The 22,968-nt window shown below is 41.0% G+C and overlaps 1 protein-coding gene across 2 annotated transcripts in view; it reads left to right on the top strand.

Moving 5' to 3' along the window:
- Nucleotides 1–22,968, top strand: part of PRLR (prolactin receptor) — a 150,601-nt gene that overhangs the window by 79,902 nt on the left and 47,731 nt on the right. For both annotated transcript variants that reach the window (XM_056513313.1, XM_056513314.1), the window contains one exon: nucleotides 5,811–5,901. The gene's annotated coding sequence lies outside the window, so the exon portion shown is untranslated. The remainder of the gene's footprint in view (nucleotides 1–5,810; nucleotides 5,902–22,968) is intronic.

Consider the following 22,968-nt stretch of genomic DNA (forward strand, 5'->3'; position numbering starts at 1 on the left):
GTCCTGAAACGTGGTCCTTTACAGTATAGAAACTGACAGATTGGTGTACACCAAAGTACACCAGTCTCTGACACAAACACTGCCAGAGAATCACTGAATCATTTAGGCTGGAAAAGATCTCTGAGCTCATCTAGTCTGTCTCACACACACAACAAGAGCTTATCTCTTGTTTGTTAACTGGTCAGATAAATCAAACAGGATGAGCTGTCTTGCAGTGAGGTATTCTGGCACCATGGGGTTAACAGTGATCTAGCATCTCCAATAAACTGCCAATAAACATCTTACTGTCAGAGAGAGATCTGGAAGATAAACTGAATTTCTGACTGACAGACACCTCACTTTACAAACTATAAAAGCTACACCAAATCTTTCACAAAGCAGAAATATTCTGCACGCTCCCTGGAAATGTGTGGAGTTTCTCACCTGGGCAGGGACACTTGCTTGGCAGTTACTCCTCTGGGGGAAAAAATCTGTGTACATTATTGACATTTTGGTGGTAAGTTACATTTGGGCCCTAATCAATACTATTTTTTTTCTAGCTCTAATATAGGTGCAGCTTTAATGCTGTGCACTTTTTTATGTTAAGTTGTAATCTATGTTCTTTTTAATTTTATACTTTGCAGTAAGTAACTCTGATTAAGATCTTTTGTCTGCTATCTATGGACTGTTTAATACATATTTTATTTTTTTAAACAATCTGGTTTGACATCCCTAGAGCTTGTGTGCCAGAGTGATTTGTTAAATTTAAGCAGTTGCCAGAAATCTGAGGCTAAGGGAGGGTTTGTCTGAAGCTCCCTCTGGTCCTGTGACAGAGTCCAGCCCATGACCCAACACCATTGTGTCAGCCAGACCTTGGCACTGAGTGCCACATTCGGTCTTTCCTTAACACCTGCAGGGACAGTGGCACCACCACGTTCCTGGGCAGTCCATTCTTATGTCTAATCACATTTCTGTGAAGAATTTCTTTGTAACATTCAATGTAAACCTCTGGAAACAACTGGAACATCTGGAACAATTTTGGACTATGTCCTCTTGATCTGTCACTGGTTGCCTGGTTGAAGATGCCAATCCCCACCTGGTTACAGCCTTCTTTCAGGGAGCTGTAGAGGATGATAAGGTCTCCCCTGAGCCTCCAGGCTGAGCACCCCCAGCTCCCACAGCTGGTTCTGATAGGACTTGTGCTCCAGACCCTTCCCCAGCTCCACTGCCCTTCTCTGTCACTGCTGAGCGGATCCTGGAAGCAAAGGAATGGTAAACACCTGCTTGTTGTTTCCTGACTCATGTAAAAATTAGTTTATAAGTTCAGACTAGAACTCTGGAATGCTCCAGAAGGAGAAGGAAAGTGGATCTTTTTCCTCTCTTTTCCTGTCGCTACAGTGCAGGCTCAGCTAAGCAGCTGTGTCCGTGTTCATCATTGTGCTGTAGAATTAAACCCCTAACATTTGGAAGAGAGGTCACTGTAACCTACACTCCTTACGTAAACAGTGTCTGAGTTGTTACCCTGTCGCTGTGGAGCTGCTGCCTTGGTTCTGACCACTGACAGTGGGTAGGGCTCAACACAAACATGGAATTTTTACTCACAACTTTATGTGAGTAAACTTTTACATCCAAGGACAGGTAGTCTAAAGTGTATGGGCTAGGTTCTACAAATAGAAGATATTTTCTACTGCAGTCTGTAGGACTTTGTCCCCCCAGATAATTTTTTCCACCTGACCTTAAAGCTTTCTTTTTCTGACTATGGGAGGACCAATAGCCACAGCTTAAGAATGAATATCATATTCCCAAATTTTTTTCTTCTTCAACTTTGGTCTTGTTATCCCTTTGCATGTGGATCTTTACTGCTACTTGAGAAAAGTTGCTCTTTATATCTTTAGCTGATTTTAATCCTCCCTGCAAAATCTCTCCATGACCCCTCAAATAACATCTAAGTTTTCCCAGCTCATGGACGAGTGCGTGGGTATTTTCTGTGATTCAGATAGCTGAGCCAAAGGTCAGCCAGGTTTAGAAGCTCTTTGGTTTTGTGATGGACTCTTTTTACAACTCTTGCCTAGTAAATCCGTGCAAGGCTAGTTAGGTCATCACAGTTGTACTAGGATTTACATCATTAACTATTTTAGTTCAAAGAGGCGTGAGGGATTATTGTTGCAAGTAATAACCAGTAGTCATGAGCACCTGAAAAAATGTCTTTACTACATTTCCACTCTTGTTTTGCTTTTCAGCTCACTGCTGTCAAGAGACTGCTGCTAACTAGTTCAATAGGTCGCTGATTATGTAAGGACAGCCTTAATGGATATAAACAATTTGTTTTCTACTTGAACAGACATATTTTAATAGTATTTTGATAGCAGACAGTAAAAATATAATCTTTCATTGGCTTTAACATTTTACCTTTAGCTACATCCTCAGAGCCAAACCAAAACTTCACAGGGTATTATCCTTGGTGTTTGTCTGAAACAAAGTACTTTAAACAGATTTGAGTTAAGTGTTATTGCCTAAGTGTTCAAACCATTTCCACTTCCTCCCTTGTTTTTTGATTGATATTCATCTGATTTCTTCAAGGAGATTAATAAACCAGCAAAAATAATTAGCTCTACAAAAAAGAAGAGTGATTTGTTTTAGTTCCTTGAACTGATTCATTGCAGATTAATGGGAGTACTGGAAATGATGTTAAGAGAAGTGGAACTACCTGGAGTTTATTGGTCAGGACTGCTGAAACTAGTCAAAGAGCTGGACCTTATAAACTGACTTAACAGTTCAGCATCACCAAAAAAGACTAGAAGAAAATTTTCCCCAGCAGATTTTTTTTCTTTTCCCCAGGAGTTGACATCTGTAATTTATGAGTAGGTTGAAGCTTATTCTAATGGTCACTGTCTGTAGAGAGAAGTGTCTTTTGAAAGTGGATATCCATTAGCTGTGACCCCCTGCTGTTTTAGAGCTGGAGTAATTTTGTGTGTTGAAATCCTGTGCCCTATTTTGGTTCATATCTCATACCATGCTTTAGGTGTTTTCCTCTGTTCTAATCCAAGTAAGGAAAAAAAATAATATTATATTAGGTTTTATGAGAATACCTTCAGACTGGTATAACTAGAATGATGGCCTCTCCTTTGCTCAAAATGTCTGATCTCTTTCCTAACTAATAATCTCAATCCTGTTGTGCTGCCAGAATTAAATAAGCACCTATATTATTTAATCAGTCTCTTGAATGTGGAGCAGTGTCCAATGACTGATGAATGGCCGCTCATTAACTCCCCTATTAGCTGCCTCATGGGAAAAATTAAAAGAGGCTAAATCAACAAATTAAGGAGTTTGTTACCATTTATTCATTTCTTTATTTCAGCTGCATAATTTTAATGAGTTAGTTATTTACTTTTCCTTGCAGCTCACATCCTCCTACTATTGGCAGTACTGTGGGTGAAGCTGAAGCGAGAGTCATTTTAGTAAATCAGTGCCATGCTAAGAGCAGTTTCACCAGGTTTGATAAAGCACTGGTGCATTAAAAACTCCCTCTGGTCTCCTGAGCTCGGCCGCTTTCCCCCGGGGAAGCCTCCCAGGTTTACCCCGGCGTGCGGCCGTGCGAGCGCCCCGGGCTGGGCAGTGTGAGCGCGGGGCTGCTCAGCTCGGAGCAGCGTGCGGGCTGTTCCCGATCCCGGGGCGCAGGGCCGGGCCCGGGCTGGGCAGTGTGAGCGCGGGGCTGCTCAGCTCGGAGCAGCGTGCGGGCTGTTCCCGATCCCGGGGCGCAGGGCCGGGCCCGGGCTGGGCAGTGTGAGCGCGGGGCTGCTCAGCTCGGAGCAGCGTGCGGGCTGTTCCCGATCCCGGGGCGCAGGGCCGGGCCCGGTGCCGCAGGAGCGTGTCCCGGGGCTGCAGCGAGCACAGCGCCGGCAGCATCGCCGCGCCCGGGCTCCGCTCCCTTTGTTTCCCCGTCTTGCCTTGGTCCCCAGCTGAGCCCAAGGGATTCGCCTACAGAAGTTGGTCATGTTTTGGGGTTTTGGGCTTGCTTTTTGTTTTTTTTGGTTGGCTGTTTTTTGTTTTTTTTTTTTTTTTGGTTTTTGTTTTTGTTTTTGTTTTTGTTTTTGTTTTTGTTTTTTTTGGGTTTTTGTTGTTTTTTTTTTTTTTTTTCCAGGGAATCTGTTAACGCAAGCACTCTGGGGCATTTTACAAAGCAGATATCTTACCCTGTAATGCATCGGCTGAAATCAAATGGCATGACTTGCCCTGAAGCTCTCTTCCGGGTTGCATAAAAAAGAAGAGTTAAAAATACATATGCTGTGTTTCTCGATGTCAATTTTACAGTCAAGAAGAGTAAAACAAGTTACACACAGATACACAGGCTGTACATTAAGAATGCCACTAGCAAAGTACACGATACAGTAAACCATCATGCCAGCAAAAAATGGCATTGCAGATGCAGGGAAAGTGTAGTTTGTTCAAAAGTCCAGTCAAAGTTCAATATAGAGATCCCCTAGAATATTTTACAATAATTTACAAGTATGAGTTCTACTAGAAAACTATTAACATACATAATCTTAAATCTGTAAAGCTTAAAAATACCGTGACACTTTTACAATTGATTAGAATTCAAAAATATATTTGATGAGAAGAATGTATATGTAAACAACTGCATTGTTCTGCATTGTTGAAAAAAGATATATCATGGTTACCTCTGAGTGCTGACCCTGTTGTTTTAGTTTCAGAAAAAAATAAAATGAAAACCCTTTCTATCCTTAAGACTTTTAGGTGCTCTTAAAATTTTTCACTGGATATTTTTATAAGAAATAACTAATTTTCTTCTTAATTTAAATATATCCAAGACTTTTTTAGTAGAAAAAAATGTTTTTTCACAAACTTTTAAGGAGGCTCAGTACTAGTAAAGTTTCATCTTGCCCATGTCCTTGAGTGGTTTCAAATATACACTGTTGTTTCTGTATTACATTCTCTAATCCTCTCAGCTCCCAGAAAAATTGGACATGATCTAGCAGGCAGAAGCATTAGGGGTAGGTGTAGTTCTTTTGAATTCAGTGTAAGAATACAGATGAGCCAACTTTTTTTTTTTTTTTTTTTGGCAGAATCAGGCTTTTCTGGATCAGAATATGTTACAGGATCTAATGCAGAATAGCTGAAATTTAGATTACATCTGTTATTTCTTAATTTGATTTTGTTAAGCCATAACAAAACCAAATTGGAAAAGAATACTAAAGCTCCTCTTAAGCTATAGGGACCACTTTAAATCTCAAAGCATGATCTGTTTGTAACAGTTCTTGAAGCATTGAGTAACATTCATGATGGTAAATTCAGAAAAATACACACTAAATCTCCAAAGACTATAGGGTTTCTTTGAGGTGTTCTCAAAAGATCTCTGGAGAGACCAATACTGGCTTCTTTGACAGAATTTGCTTCTGCCTGGTTGAATCTTGAAGATGAAAGAAAAAACGAAATCACACAGAGTTAACTGACCAACAATTGTCATGAAGGTAAATGAAGGTGGGAAGGAGGTAATCATGTGTGGTAGTTTGAGTCACACCGTGGCTTAGAGCCCTTTGTACAGGACATAAAGCCTGGTTAGGTACAAACCAGCAGGTAGCAAGCAGTGAGTAATGAAAATAATGTTTACAAAGATGAGACTGTCGCTGACTCAGAGCTGCTGAGACAAGGAGCAGCTTCAAGGATAGCAGCACCCTTTCAGTCCTGAGCATTATTCTCCCCCCAGATGAGTTATCAGGGTTGATGGCAAGGACTGTCTGGTAGGCAGCCATGGGGAGAAGCAGGGCATGGGTTGACAACTAACATGGCATATTCTCTGTGCCCATTGACAGGGGGAGAGCCACAACACTGCACTTCAGCCAGGAGGTTTGGAGCCAAAGAGGGTTTCTGAAATCAGTGGAGACTGCCTGAGAACAGACCGTGGTAAAATCAGTTACTTCTGCCCTTTCTCTGGATGAAACATATTATCTTGAGTTACTTGATTAAGTGCATGAAATGTATTAGCCTCAAATGTGCAAATGGTACTGCATGTTCTGATTTTGTCTTTTTGTCCTTGGACTCTGTGACTGCCAATAACTTGGGATTTGCTTACATAATAGGGACTAGGGTATGTGGAGTTGTTGGATAGAGCCCAACTGTGAGTACCCCACCAGAAGCTTAAGCTGTGGGCAAACTACTGCTGACATAAAATTCATATTAGCCTAGAGTTACAAAATATTTCTGTATCATTCTCTTACCAAAAATTTATGTAATCTTGGAACTGAGTTTTAAATGCAACATTATCCCAAGAAAATTAATGTCCAGTGTTTAAAGTTAAACTGCGAGGCAGTACATTAATAAAGTATTAAAATAAACAACCTAGATGTTAGATGTCCACTTTGTTTTGTGTTTAATGAAAAAAAACTCAGAGTTGAAAGGAAATACTTAAATGGAAACTCTTGCAAAAGCACTTCAGATTTTGTTAAGAAGCAGATTTAGGATCAAGTCCACTTAAAAATTATTTGCAACTAAATTTTACTCAATATAGTAAAACTTCCGGTGGCTTTGAACTGGGTGCTATTTTGCTATTTTATTGTTTGTTTTTTTCTTTCACATGAGCACAGTACTAAATTCACATATATAGGCAGTTTCTTTTTAACTGTTTTCCTCAGGTTTATGTAATGAAGTTCAACAAGCAAAACCTGAAAGGCCCTCTGAAAACTTTGTATTTCTTTATAAACTAATATCACCAGACAAAAACCTTTTTTTTCACAATAATCTGTTATCAAAAAAGCACTGTGTATTTGCTTGGCATTTTCATTTTGATGTAAATGCATATAACTTTATGGATTTTGTGAGAATTTTGTTCCTTGAACAGAAGAAACAAACCCGAGTATATAACTTGAAATTATATTTGAGAAATCAGATATTTCAGTTAAAAAAAAAATAAAACCTAAACATTTGCTTTTAAAGTTGCAGAAGATTTTTGACGGAGCTGAAATGATTAATAGATTGGGCTAAAGCCAGGTTTTATAAGACAATACCAGATCTGAGAACCACAAAACCAAGAGTGTTTTAGCCACAGTGACAGAAATCCAGGCTGCTAATACAAAATATACTGCCTACAGATCTTAGAACAGGCCGCAAATTGCTAACACACAGCAACACTGAGTCAGGTTTCAACATTGTTTTTCATTTCATAAATGCACACAGATTTCAGTAGATGTTTAAATTTTCTCCAGAATTGGTTTGCACAATTATAAATCACTTGGAGTTTGTTTTTTCAGGGTTTTTGCACGAGAGTTCTTTCCACAGATAATTTGGTGAGCTCCCAAGTCATCTGCTAATGTTGGGTAATGGGGAGTCTCCATAACATAATTGTTTGGAAGTGGTGTAAGAAAACAGAGCATGTAATCATAAAGTATTTTCTCAGATATTACAATATGACTCAAGAATGTTGTGTATATAAAATCTGTATTAAGGGAGATGTTGGAAGAAAATTATGCAGACAGCTTTGTATTGACTAGAATAATTTAGAATATATGGGGAACTTCAAAACAGCTCTGAGCAGAATGAAATGTTGAAGCTATTTGGGCTAGATGGGCTGATACCTGTCTATGTAGAAGTGCAGTAAATCTTATCCAGCTTCAGTAAAACACCTTTTCTTTACAGATAGGAAACTACAAGATTAGGAAGTGGGATTTAGAAAATAATTTGTAGGACTGTATCTCAGTACATGATAACACTAGCAATGAAAGGAAATCTCTTGTGTAGAAGAGGGTTAGCTCTAAAATTCCTCAGGATGAGTTCTGAATCTGAATCTTTAATTCTTGTTTAAATCAATGACTGAGATTGTACTAATAACAGAAATTACTGTTTCAGCCAGCAGCTCATTAGCTGGAAACACAGACAAATTACTTTGACAAGCACAAGTCTAGGATTGTTGGCCTGATGTAGCTGAATTATTTCTAGTGGTATTAGAGGAGTGAAAATGAGGTTATTCAAAGTTCTGGTGAAGACATCAAAGTAATTTTTGAAGTTCTACTTGTTTTCATTCAAGGAACATGGATTAAAATTTGATCAGGTGCAAAGAAAACTTATATTCTTACTATTGTAGTAGTTTTTCTTACAAGACAGTTTCACAAAAATAATCTTTTTAGCCTAGCAAAAAAAAGGGAAAGGACCTTTTAAAATCACCAGGCTCTAATTTCTGTACCACGGGCAGGGATACCAAAGCCCCATCCATCCAATTGTCTGCCATCTGTGAAGGGAGCATTGTATCTCTCCATAACTCATTGTGGACTGCACAAGGAAGGCCAGTTGGAGACTGTAACACAAAGGATGTAGAAGAAATGAAAATGTAGTACTCTAATCTGAACCATAAACAGGCAGATATAAAACAGAGAATAAACTTTAGGAGGAAATTGGAAGATTACTCTTTTCCCTTAAAGCAATTAGAGATCAGATCACTTTCCAATAACAACACAGTCAGTGCCAAAGAAGTAGCTACTTTAAAAATAATCTTGAGTAGCTACTTAAGAGGTGTATGCTGTATGATTATTCATAATAGCAGGTGGTTTGGCTGATTTGGCTGGTTTTGTCCAACAACTGCTCCCAGTTGTTGTCTCTCTGAGGGTAGATCTATAGAGTAGTCTGTGGGTGACAAATCACAGATATTACAGATCTACCTTAACTCAAAAAATTTTTTAGAAGACTGAATGGTGATGCCAGAGTCAGCTCTTTGGAATTGTGTGGTTCAGCTATTATTTTGGGTTTTTTAGCACATACTTTCATTGCAGGTCTAGGCAGTGGTCAGAGCTGATTCTTGTACGCAGAAGTATTAGATTTTCTCCCTCTAGTGCCTTTGACGTACCAGGGAAGAATATGAAAGGCTGAACTATGACTTTGTGAAGCTAAGGTGCTGCCTGTTGTGAGAAGAAAATACTTTATGGCAACTGGGGAGGCTGTGATGCCCTCAAGCACTGCCTGCTGCTACAGTGTCTGGGCAACACCTGCAGGACAGGTCTGGCCAGTGTTCCTGATTCTTTCTTGACTGCATTTACCAACGTGTGCAAGTGAGGGGGAAGTCCTTGGGATAAAAAGTGAGGAAAGGGGAAAGGCACAGGAGTATAATCACACCTTTCAAATGCCTCTTCATTGTCACTATCACCCATGTTAGTGATAACTTTACTGGGTTTCTAAAGCCCTGTTTCGTCAACCTCTTGCTCAGGTCAGTACAGGTTATCACACTGATAAGTGGGGAGATTGTCTTGAACTTGCATTTTCCTTTCTATGCACTACTGCTTTTCTTCCCTGTGTTAAACCCTGCTAACTGTTTTGGGAGCTTTGCTTAGAGAATGTGCTTGTCTAACTGCCAAAATAAATAGAAGGTTATGAAGAGGGAATGTTGTATATGTTTCTATAGCCCAGATCTGTACAAGGAGATAGGCTTTCCATATCATTCTTTTAATTTCTTTCCCCACTTTTTTAAATCGGGTATCCAGTAACATTCCTGACCTTGTCCAAAACTGTGGAAATCTGCAGTGTACACTCAAGGAGGAGTAGTGATTACATAAACACTTCTGGGTTTTACATGCTTCCCACAGAACTCTTGGATCCCTTGTTTAATAGTCTTTTCCAATAAAGAAAACTGTATAAGCATTAATCATCCAACATAACAATATCCTATAGTTCAGTGGGACGCAGCTTGCCTGGCTTCTGCAGAGGGCCGTTCATTTTTTTGGCATTGGCAAGTTCAGGAAGGGTTGGGTTGGGTGACTTTCCCAGAGCAGCCCTCAGGGTGGTGTTCTCTGTACTGGTGGCTGGAAAGGTGCTGGTGACACACTGGTGTTTTGGCTACCACCAGGCAGCCTGGCACAGCATCCAGGCTGTGTTTCCAATATTCCCCCTCCATGGGCCAGTACTCTGGGCATGGCCAAGAGCTTGGGAGACATTACAGTTCCGGACAGACATTACAGCTGAACCAAAGAGATATTCTATACCACGTTGTCTGCTTGGAAATAAAACTAAGGGAAAGGAGAGGAGGAGGGAACAATGATTATTGGGGCATTTATCTTCCAGAGTACCCTCTGTGTGTAGTAAGGACCTGCTTGCTAGAATGTTGCTGGACATAACCTTCTGATGGCAAGTACAGAATTAATCTGTGTGTTTTCCCTTGCTTTTCTGTGTAGACTTTTCTTTTGCCTTAACAAGCTACCAAAGCTAGTGGCTTATTTAAGTAGGCGGCCTGGTGAGAACAAATATATTTATATTTCTGTTCAAGAAGCTGAGGAACTTTTTCCGTACTCTCTGCTGCTTCCCATTCATAAACCCTCAGAGAAATGCACAGTTTGAATTTAGAGTGTCAGTCATACAACTGGCTGGGTTTGACACTGTGGCTGAGTGCAGCAAGCAAATGCTTCTGTAAAAGGGGAGGTGCTGTACACCCACTCCTCCTTCCACTCCTGTAGTCCTACCTACCTATGAGCACTTTTGCACCCTCTTTGGTGCTCACTGTACCACTTATGAAGCTGATTTAACTTGTTAGCCTGACAGAAGACCTTTGCCAAGTGTGGATCTCAGCTGGCATATGGAGAAGCAGGAGCACATGTCCAGGAGCAAGGCATGTGAGGGAAGTGAGACTCCCACTTCACTGATCCAGGCTTCCACATGGTTGAGATGCCCCAGCTGTAGTCTCAAACAGAAAATGTGCTGCCCGTCAAGGAACTAGATGGAGACAAAAGTTTGTCACAGTGTCAGAGATATCTGTGTTCATAATTTTTGTCGGGGCACAGCCCACAGTGCCCAAATAAGCCAGGTGCAGCCATGAGTCTGGACAGACAGACAATCCACAGAAATGAGGCATGTCAGGGACCAAGCCAAGAGCTCAGGGTGAAGGGTCAGGGTCCAGATTAGTGGGGTACCTGGCCCAGCACAGGCATGGCTGCAGTACAGCTCAGGTGGGGCCAGAATGAGGCCTTGGTTTATAAACCACTGCAGGGAAAAATGGGAGAGCCCAGCCCTGGACACTTGTTGGCAGACCTTTCTGGAAGGGCTGTTTTCAAATCTGGGGCCTTACCCCATTACTGAGGCTGAGCCTGAGTTCAGGCATCCAACACCCCAGCTATGGGGAAAGTAGAAAGGGAGTGCTCAGAACTCTGGAAGCTTTCAAAGATCATGTTTTAGCTGCAGTGTAGTAAGAGAAGTTTTGATGGGTCAGGGGACAGAGACTGCAGTGCATTTTATTCTCCACTACCTACAGTGTCTGACTTTTCTCCATAGTGTAGAGAAGCAAATAGTATAGTAACTCTAAACAGTGATTGCTTTCTTCAGAAACAAGAGGATGGTGAGTTTGGAGAAAAATAGTCACCTACAGTTGAATTTAATCCCAACATCTTCTATGGTAGCTCCTTCCACACACAGTTAATAGCAAATTCCCATAGACCAGCTGTCTATTGTGGGCAGTCTTTTTATCTGCTATGAATCTGCCGAGAGTGGGAAAGATAGACCATAGAGTCCAGGATATCCCTTTCACCAGGGATAAAAACCACCTTTTAACTAGCCATAAAAAACACCACAGTATTTACAGGAGTTTATAAGGGACTGTGGTTCTCCTCCAGATTAATAAAACCTTTTAAAAAATCTGCATGTATAAAACAAGAGAAAACTTTTATGACCCATCCCCACAAAGGAGAGTAACCTAGGCTCATATTAATAGATCCCTTGGGGCAGATCAGAGGGAATGATTGGTGTTTGTAAATTTACATATGTAAGGTTTATTTTAGAACAATCTGGTTGCAATTGAAGGTAGGGATGTAGCCTTTTGTTTATTACTACCTATAGTAATATAATAATGTAAAAGCATAAAATATCACTTAAGAAACATATATGGAAAAGAAAGAAAAGGAAAGGATAAGAGTAGAAGATCTCACCACCTGGCCTCATGACGAGTCTTGGTTGTTGGAATTTCCACATCTGTTGGTCAGAGTCTTGCCAAAGTGATGTTTGCAGCCTGAATTTGTTGGGTGATGGGAGTAATCCCAAGAAAGAAACACAGAACACAAAATCTGCTGGGTTTATATGGGCTTAGGTTCAGGTGAGAATGCCCAGTACCTTCTCTGGGGTGAGGAGGTTTTACACAGAGTGATGTAATGTGGATCAGGGGACACTCTGGAAGCCTTTGATCCCTTCTAAGATGTCAGAGCACCTATGATGTCACACAGCTGAGTCCATCATGGCCCATCAGCACAGATTAATGCCTTCAGGCTGCAGTCCTCCACTTTCTGGCAGGGGAGTTATCACCGTTGAGTTCCCTCTAGTAAGGACAAAGAGACAGGGCTCACCTCAGAGGTTTGCCTTCCTGTGTCTCATTCAATCCCAGGTGTAGCCTGAGGTGGGCTGTACTGCCCTCTGCACCGGTTGGTCACTCTGCACATCAGCAACCATCAGAATCCCAGTCTCTCTTCCACTATCAGTTGTGGACACATTCTTCTCCTCAGACCTGGGCTGCCTGGATAATAGTATACCCCCTTTATCTTATCTCAAGTCCAAGTTCCAGTTAGTAGGTGTATTTGGGGAAGGGTGGGCTTCAGTGGTTGCAGATGAACAGCACCTGCTTTGCAGTTTGCAATAGTGGGCGAAAGTCCTTCAATGATTTTAGCAATATTTTAGCCATTAACAGTTTCAGTCTCTCACAAACTCATAAATTGAAATAAATTTGAAAAATTCTGGTTTTATCTTTCACTCAATTAGCACATACATGACAATGGCATGGTTAATGAACGATGAATAATTCACAGTGATATTTAAAGAAAATGTGGTCTAAAGCCAGCTTACATTTAAAATGTTCTGGCCTTTCAAAAGAATGTACTTGTCATCATAACATAGTGGAATTATTCTCTTAAGTAAATTGAAATAGTATACTTGGTCTTTAGAAATGTCTTTGGGTGATCAGAGCTCTCTGTTGACTTATTTTTTTACAGTAGATTTTCTAATATTTATTTTGCTTTAACATATTAAAACTGTATTTGGTTCTCATTAAAAAAAGGGCAAAGTTTTAAAATCCCACTGTTGTCACTTAGTAAATAATTATGTGACTCTCCATCAGCTGCCTTGACGAAGTCTTATCCCAGAGAATATCCCTGATGTAATTCTTCCTTCATGCTGCCTGCCTTCCTGAGTCAGTACGATTGATTCCAGAACAACATTCTGTTCCAATATCCTGCAAGTCAGCCAAGGCTAGATAGTGATGGGAGAACAAAAAGGTTGTACTTGAGTCATTCTTTTCAGTCTACATGTATAGATTGATTAATCCTTCTTCACTACAGTCAGAAAACACCTATTTTTTCTGCTAAATGGGAATAAAATAAAAATCTATCTCTAAGGAAGACTTATTTTGGAGGTTATATATTTATTTTAAGTTTAAAAACTATGGTCTCATATTAAATCTTATATAAGAATTAATATGTAAATATATGTAGTTCAAAATAATTCCCTTCTCACTCAGATCCAGTTTAACATTATGTCAACTGCTAGAGGTAGAGCTGTGAGACTAGATTGGTAGTGGCTGATTTAAGTCTATTGGACATTTTAAATGAAATTTAAAACATACCCACTTTTTTGTACTGCTTCTAAGGATGAAAATGTACTTACTTCAAATTCATTGTCCCTGTGCATGAGATTTGAATATATGAGCATAGGTAACTTTTTATATTCTGGGTTTTGTAAGATTCTTGTAAGACTTATATTTAGAAGACCTCCTGAATGTGGTGAAGATGTCAACCTCCATTTCCATAGGAATACCTCTAATTAGGAGTGTACAAATCTCTAAGTGTTTTTCTGGAATTTTCTCTTTGTCCCTCTTCCCCCTCATATAAGTAAGAATCAAAGGGTTTTGATCATCATCTCTCATTGTCTATCTTAACTTATCCCATTCTATAGTGTTGAAATAACTTCTCACTTTGAAGTACAAAGTCTTTGACTTTGCTTTTGTCAGTTAAGATCAAAGCATCTTTCATAATCTTTAACTATCCTTTCTAAACCAATTGCAAATACCTGTTGATTGCTGCATCTAGATTGTTCCTCTAAACTGACAATCAGATTTTACATGACCTTAGCATGGTACTCCCCACCTTTTATTGCCTGAGTCATGAACAAGTGTTCCAGCCACACTACCCGGGTTACAAAAGGCAAAGACAGGGACAGGGAGAATGAAGAAACATCTGCCATAGGAGAAGATCAGGTTGAAGGGATCTGAGGAACCTGAAGGTGAACAGGTCCATGGGGCCTGATGAGATGTGTGTGTGGGTCCTGAGTGAACTGGCAGATGAAATGTCTAAGCCATTAACCACCACATTTGAGAAACAGTGGCAGTTCAGTAAAGCTCCTACTGACTGTAAAAAAAAGAGAAACATAACCCGAAGCAGTGAAAAAGGGAAGAGCCTGGAAGCTATAGGCTGGCCAGTCTCACCTCAGTGTCCAGAAAGATCATGGAGCTGATCCTCCTGGAAGCTGGAAAATACAGAGGGGATTTGTGAAAGACAGCGAGGCTTCAGTAAGGACAAATCACACCAGACAAATTTTGTGGCCTTCTACAATGGGGCTATAATGCTGTTGGATAGGGGAAGAGTGACTGGCACAACATCCTCTACCTGGAGATGTTCCCGTCAACATCCTTGTCTCTGAACTGCAGAGACACGGATTTGGAGGATGGACCATTCACTGGATAAGGAGCTGGCAGGATCAACAGCTCAATACCCAAATGGAGACCAGTGCCAAGTGGTGTCCCTCAGGGGTCAGTGCTGGGACCAGCACTGCTCAACATCTCTGCTGGTGGCAGGGACAGGGGGATCAAGGGCACCCTCAGCAAGTTCACTGATGGCACTGAGCTGTGTAGGGTGGTCGCCACTCTGGAGGGAAGGGAGACATCCAGAGGGGCTGGACAGGCTGGAGAGATGGGCCTGTGAGAACCTCATGAAGTTCAACAAGGCCAAGGGCACCTGGATTGGGGAAATGCCAAGCACAAACACAGGCTGGGCATGAACAGCCCCAGCAGGACTTGGGGGTGCTGTGGGTGAGAGGCTGGACATGCCCCAGCCATGGCACTCACAGCCCAGAGAGCCAAACGTGTCCTGGGCTGCATCCAGAGCCCCGTGGGCAGCAGGGCAGGGAGGGGATTCTGCCCCTCTGCTCTGCTCTGTGAGACCCACCTGGAGCACTGCAGCCAGAGCTGGGGTCCCTGCACAGGAGGGACAGGGACCTGCTGGAGCCAGCCCAGAGGAGAGACACAAAATGCTTATGGGGGTGGAGATCCACTCTTATGAAGACAAGCTGAAAGAGTTGCAGTTTTTCAGCTGGGAGAAAAGAAAAGGGGCTATAAGAAAACTTGAGAGGGAGGGTTTAGAGTGGCACAATGAAGAAGAACGGCTTCCAACTGAGAGATTACATACGGGAAGAAATTACTGTGAGGACAGTGAAACACTGGCAAAGGTTGCCCAGAGAGGCTGTGGATGCCCCATCCTGGGCAGTGTTCAAGGTCATGTTGGATGAGGCTTTGAGTAACCTGGTCTGGTGGAAGGTGACCCTGCCCATGGCAGAGGGTTGGAACAGGATAATTTATGAGCAGCAGCCATGTCGGCAGCTGTTCTCTTTTATGTGTGTAAGTATGAGTTGTTCCAGTTTTAAATTTCATTGGGTCAGGAAAAGAGGGTGATGCATAGAGGACTGCTGAAAATGATCTGAGAAGAATGTAATGACTTTATGAAAACTGCATATACTTCTGTCCATGAAGTGCAATTATTACAAATTGGCTTTTGTGAATTTACTGTGTGCATTCATCAAGCTTTAAAGGACCTGTGAGAAGAACCAAGTGTCTTAACATCTTTCAACAAAGTGTTTGAGGGTTGTGCTTTCTCTATAACAATGCACCTCAAAGATTCTTCCAGAATGACACACTTGTGTAGTCAGGTCTTGGAATTAAATAAAAAAAAAAAAAAAAAAAAAAAAAGCACTAAAGAAAAAAACCTTTTTTGGATTAAGGAAAGGGGAGTGTGTAGTTGTCAGAAGGTGTTCTCTCTGGAACAGTTTCAGGTCCTGAAGAGTCATCTGAAAGAAGCTGAGGCCCTCACTAGCTCTCAGGGAATGATGGGGCTTAGAGAAAGAGCATGTATAAATGGACTTTTTTGGATGAGGCAATCCAAGAACCATTGCTTTCAGAGCATGCAGATGCTGTCTCAGTGCTTAAGAGGAAAAGCTGAAGCCATGGAAAGCCATGGAAAGACTTAATTCAAGGAAAGAACATTTCCTTGAATTCAGTCTCCTCTTATGCTTGAGCACACTGTTTTTGTGAGCTTAATAGTATCTGCAGATAGACCACATTATTTTTCAGGTGCTTATTAGTAATGGATTATTAATTTGGGGATGTGAAAGGTCCTTCTCAGTCTTATTTCATAGATTCTGAATTAGCTATTCTGCCTTTTTAGACTGGGTGTTCCTACTGACCCAGAAGTCAGTCAGCATCATTTGACCACAAGGTACTAATTAAAGGTTTGGAGCTATTTTACCTTTGGCAAGCTCTGATCCTGTAACTTTTCATGTAGCAATTGTGCTCAAGTTCATCCACTAACTCCACATTTCTGTGATCATTGCTGTCCTAATATCACTCCTCTTTCCACAGAGGCAATATTACCAGCTGGGCCAGAGGTTTTGTTAAGGAACATGTAACTATAGCAGGTCTCTGGAGAAGTCCTGACAACATTGCATCATACTCTGGTAACTTACCAGCTACTCTGAACAGTTAGTTCAGCTTTGTCATATACTCCGTGAAGCAGTGAGATCTACATATTTCAGGGCTTCAGAGTCTTCCCATAGGCTGTGATGTTAGCTTATTCCCATGCAGATGTTTAGAGCCAAGAAACGAATGTCCTGACCTTGTTCTTACTGCCTGTGCTCAGCTCTGCTCTCATATGGAATGACTCCATACTGTGATGACAGCTTCTTACCAGTTACCTGGTTGCACTGTCAGATCATTTAAGGTCTACTGATATTATCCATAAAATCAACTTGATACAAGCCTGGATAAGATATTGGAAATTATCTGAATGCTTTGCAGTCTGTGAAAGGACAGTAAAGTGCAGTGGCCCTGGATGTTTTTGTCTCCTGGCCCACATCTAAGCTTCTGCCAAGCCTGAATCTGACTTTGTTTACAATACAGGAGCCTATGAGGAAAATGTTGTGCTTAAGTTTTGCAGCACCATGACTGTTCTTGCCTTGTCTTTCACTTGGTCTTCAGACTCTAAATCTGCCCTCTTCACGCCTTGCAATTTTTTTTCCTCTTTCTACCCATATTTTCATAGCTACAGACAGAAAAGAGAGCCAGATAGCAAGAACAGGCTTTACAGCCTTCACATCCCAAAAGCCAGAGGACATAATGGATGTAGGTGTCAAAGTGTCAGCGTCAGGAGTGGCCTCTGTGAGAAAAGGTCGGGGACTGTCCTGTGCCAAGCACAGCTGGCTCCACAGCAGACCCACCTCAGACACCGCTGAGCCCATCAGCCAAGCTGGTAGCACCTCTGTGAAAGCAAATCCAAGAGAGGGTAAAACATCGCATGGCAGCCCGAGGAGTAATGGAAAAAACCACGAGAAAACAGCAGTGTGAGCACCAGCACACGAGAAGCAGGAGGAGGTGCTCTGGGCATCAGGGCAGGTGCTCTTTTGCATCCCGTGGGAGAGGCCGTGTTGGGGCAGATCCCGCAGAGCAGAGACCTGCGCTGGCACAGCTGGGCTCTTCCTGCAGGAGCCGGGACAGCCTTGGGACTGCAGCCCTAGCAGGGCAGCAGTGCAGGGAGGAGCACAGCAAGGGAGAATAGCAGAGATTAACTACTGTGTATTGACCACAACTCCCCATTCCCCAATTCCCCACGGTCCAACTTAGTGCGGGGGAGTAAAGGACTCCACAAATGAAGGACTGATGTTGAGGCTGGGGAAAAAGATATAAGAAAGAAGGTATTATTTTAATTTTGTCTTTGTTTCTTCTCATCATCCGAATTTATGAAATTGGCAATAAATAAATTAAATTATATTAAATTAAATTAATATTAATTTAAATTAATGTTTAATCTATTGTGCGTGAAATGGTAATTGGTGGGTGATTTCCCTCTCTTTTTCTCAACTCACCAGTTTTTTAATTTTGCCTCCTCTCTTGTTGAAGAGGAGCATAGGTGTAGATGTCTGGCTGTTTGGCAACAAACCAAGCTCACCCTTCTCATTTTTTAAAAAGGTTTTTTTTCATTGGTTTGATTTCAGTCTTTTTATGATAAACAAGAGGGCTTCCTTGGATTTGATGATAATGCTTAGATAAACTTCATTTCTGTATGAGAGAAAATTCTCTGCCAAAGATGCAGTCTAATGGGGCATACAGGACATTTGGCTGTATCTGAACGAGATTTTACTCAAATAGCTTGTGGCAGCAGGGTTTGGAGTTTTTTTAATAATTTTCTTTTTTCTGCTTTTTTTATTGCTGCCCAGACTTTTCCTATTATTGTTTTGTTTGGTTTTTTTTTTCTCTGTCAAGACCAAATGAGCAGCTTCTATAATAGCTGGCAAGTCATTAGAGATACAACAATGACATCCATATTTCCCCTTTTCAGTCCTTATGGTATGCTAAGTCCAGTTCTACTATCCTGCATCTTCCTCTGCTTTTTCTAGCATAAACAATTGGTGCTTCCCTGCCTTCTACAGGAGCTTGCTGGCCCGCCTTTAATGCAGCTTGTGATGCACAGACTGAAAGCTAGGACTCACTATCCCAGGCAGTATGAAATAGAACTGTTTGAAGAGTTTGTGCTTGCAGTGTGGAATGCCTTACAAGAAAAGATGGCATGATACTGCATCCATCTGAAATAATTCCTTGGAGAAAGCATGGGGCAAAGCTGCCAGTCCTTGTTGTTCTAATCAGCCTCCTCCTCTTGGCCAGAGCATCTCTGACAGCTTTGCATGTGTCTGCTTGCTAGCACACGTGTTTTTCCACAGTGACTCAAAACACATTCAGGAAGCCTTGCAGTGGAGATTTCACTGTAAGAGCATGACTAGGCATAGTGCTAGCTAGCACTGATCAGGTGCTCGGAACCACTGACTCAGGAGGGTGCCCCATCCTTTGTGGCATCCTTAAGGGTGTGAAGCATCCTTAAGCGTCCTTCCAGAGCTATAATCTATCTCTGTCTCGAGTCTATGTCCTCTGTATTAGGTGATAATGAAACAGACTCCCTGCAGCTCTGCTTCTTTTCACGGTTGGCTAAAGTTTGTCAGACTGATGGTTCCAGAGGTAAGGGGACTTCTTTGTCTGTGAGGCAAAGAATGGGTAGGAGCCAATAAGCTCAGTAGTGTTAATATGCCTTGCCAGGAGGAGGAAGGAGTGTCCCAGCTGGATGGATTTAGCTGGTAATTTTACCTCACTGTTTTCGAATTACAAACCTGGATGAGTTGTGTCTGTGGAAGATTTATTTGAAACACAGTAAAAGGATACCAGCAGCTGAGTGAATAGAAGCTTTGCCTCTGCCTGCTGGAGAGGTATTTACAGACCTTCTTGTATTCTCCGTCACATTATGTTGAAGAATTCATGCACAGTTATAGGCTCAAGGACTTTTAACTACAGTTCTTTCCCTCCACTCCTCTTCCCTTTGTCCCTGTACCGACATTCGTTACACTCGTAGTCTCTTTATTTTAGTTTTGCACTTTTATCCACTCCATTAATGGACTGTAGGCACTGATGTCCGCATAGTAGATGACATTTTCAAAACTTGAACCTATCTGCACGATTGTCTTAAATAAAGCAAGGCAGGTGCTGTAGTCCAGCTGGATTCATGCTGTCTTTGTCTCCAGCCCCAAAATGACATATTGCAGCATATTCTCTGCATTGTGCAGCAGGATGCTGTGGAAAGTATAGTTAGCATTGGGCACTCAAGAGCTTTTACTGCTTGGTGCTCTCAGGGAGTGTGTTGAACATGCAGAAACTTGCCTCTCTTCTAAATATGAGTGCCAGAAACCCTCTGGTAATTCAGATGCAGAAAAGGACCGGGCATCCTCCATTGCTTACAGAATTTCTTCTCTTGTTGGCAGTACAAAATGTTCCATTTTTACATAATTATGAAACTCTCTAGTGTTTATACATAAGCAAAGAATTACGCCCTTTTTGACAATGAGCAGCAGGCCTATCCACTCTATAGATTGTTTTACTGCTTTTCTTTCTTCTCCTTTTTTCTTAAATCAAAACCTTATCCAGTCCCTCAGTAGGCTTCCATTTTAGCCTGACAGACTTAGGTCATTAATCTTCCTGCTGTGGTCTGGAAAATATCCCCAGACTCATTCCCAGATGTTTTGTTCACTTTTTTATCCAAAATGTGCACCCATTTGGTGAATCTAAGATTTTAACCCAATCATGGGTACTTTCTATTCGCAGTGACATTACAAACTGCATGTTTTCAAGATCACTTTCAAACTCAGTGCATAAATAGCTTCACTAAATCATAAATTTGCCAATTAGAATTGTCCCAATTTGTCTGCTAAATTTATCCATCACCACCACTAGCACCACACAAACACATATTGGTTTCATTTTCATAGTAGTTTGTGTCTCTGCAGGGAGGATGAGAGGTAATTAGCTTGTCCTGGAGGACCAAGACTACTTTAAAGAACACTCATGTGTTTGCTAAGGAGGTCCACTGGAGGAAGACCAAGCCCCATTTTTAAATTCTCTCAAGCTTTCATTCAGAGAGTAGCTCTTTTCCTATGGGCAACACATGGTCTGCAAAAATATCTACATATTGTGATGTAGTCCACAAACACTCACTCAGAAATCTGAAGTAGAAAGTCTAATGTTTGTCCGTGATCTAGAAATGTTTTTTCCTGGCAACTGAACCCTGAGAAATGCTGGTATCCTGTTAAACATGAAGGCTCTTTTATTTTCAAATTCTTCACTCTTATTTGTGCTGTTTATTACTTTGATTTACTTTCCTAGTCCTTCAGAACAATGGAAAGTATTGCTTTAAAAGTAATGCTTTAAAATATCCTTGTCTTCTCCATCCCAGCACCTCTGTCTGGTTAATGGCTTTTAGAAAGCTGTATGTTCTAAGTAATGTGTAAATGATATATGACATGTAATTTCATCTTTTTAGTTGCTGTAGCAACATCAAGCTAAACCATGCATTAGTCAGTAGTCCAGACCAGCAAATGTCTTGTTTCTAAAGGGTGTCTTACACATTATGAACACTATTAGAAATGAATGCTGAAACAGATAATTGACTATATAAGCAATTCCAGAGAAGAATGTGTGCACGAGAAAGCATTACATTGAATAGGTTTAGAACTGAATCTGTATGCTAAGCTCCATATATAAATCTTGCAAATATCCCTCGCCTCCTCTTTTCAGCATGTACCTACAGCAGTTCTATATACATGCAATATATCATGCTTCAAAGGCAGGCAAATAAAGCCCAAGAGCCAGAAGTTCTTTGTGATGACCTGTGAGTCTCTGTCCTATACCTGAAGCACTCAGTTACATGATGTCACTGTGTTTGCCATGGGCTTTCTCCTCCTGTGTACACTATGATGGCATGATCAGGTCTGCCTCAAGCAGAGGTGAAGGGGAGCAATGCAGCAGACAAATCAGTACTTCAGATCTTTCAAAGAAGTGAATATTGATGCTGTGGTCACTTGCTGTGACCTCCACTAGGAGGAATAGGTTATTGCTTTCTTCATTTCCTTCCCTAGCCTGAACTTGGAGCCAGTTTTCTATGTTTGCTAATCTTCTGCACCTTGCTATTTACTCGTTGGTCTGATGATTTAAAATTTACATTTGGGTTTATGTATTTTGGATATTGTTCTTTGTTACTTTGATTTTGCTAAGTTCATTATGGGGATTCATTAACAGGCTGTTGGTAAGCAGTTTACACACCTTGGATGGGGTCAGTTTGCCCCTCATTTCTTGTAATTCCTTTTCATACCTGACTTTGCTTTGCACTTTCTGTCCTTATTCTCTGTCCTTATTCATGCATCAGACCAGGCTTTTATTCTTCTAGATTGGGTCACCGTGCCATTATCAAATACTTCATCATATCAAGTAATTACATGTTACTATTCTATGTAAAATTATAGTTATACAGAAAAAGAGAACAAAAAACTTAAATGCATTTTAAAAAAATATTTTTTCACCTAAACAAGCCATGCAAAACATGCAGGTAGACCAAGAAAATTTCTAAGTGAGCCTGAGAAGCCTCAGTGTTGCAGACTTGGAAAGAAAGGACAGTGTGCTGCCTGTTGTCACCAATGGCTATAGTGTGTTTACAGACCCACAGGGCCACAGTAGAAGACAGCTATAGCATTAGAGAAAAATGGAATTGGAGCTGCAATTTGATCCTAGACCACAGGTGCTATGATATAGAATATCTGTAAACACAAATAAAGAAATAGGAACCCTAACATTAAATCAATATGTGGAAACAAACTACTGATAATTTGGACTGGCATGAATTGTTCAGTTTATTTGTCAAGTAAATGCGAGACTGCTATGGCAATTATTCAAAGTGTGGCCAATCTTGAAAGAAAAGTGTTGAAGCTGTTGTTCCCTTGGTAAACCATTACACAAATAATTGCTCCATAGTTAATTCTTGTGAGTTACCATTCTTCAGCATGAGAAAGAGGTTGATGACTTGAAAAGACCTTTGTTAGCTTAAAATCTTGCTTGAAATGCCATTCTAATTAGCAAATACTTAACAGTTTTGTTTTCAAGGATGATATTGAATGTGTTATTATGTGTGCAGTTTTCACATGGTTTCTTTCATAATTTGTGAAGCATTTTTTTGCATCACATATTTTGCTCTTGTTTGAAGATGTATTGCTACTTATTATGCTAGAATCATTCCAATCAATGTTGGCATAAGTGGCAGTGAGATCAGGAGGCTATCCTTGATCTTCTATCAGACTATAATTTTGTTTTTCTTTAATAGTGTGTGGTTTTCAAGC

The sequence above is a fragment of the Oenanthe melanoleuca genome, chromosome Z, assembly GCF_029582105.1.
Source record: "Oenanthe melanoleuca isolate GR-GAL-2019-014 chromosome Z, OMel1.0, whole genome shotgun sequence".
Taxonomy (NCBI): Eukaryota; Metazoa; Chordata; class Aves; order Passeriformes; family Muscicapidae; genus Oenanthe; species Oenanthe melanoleuca.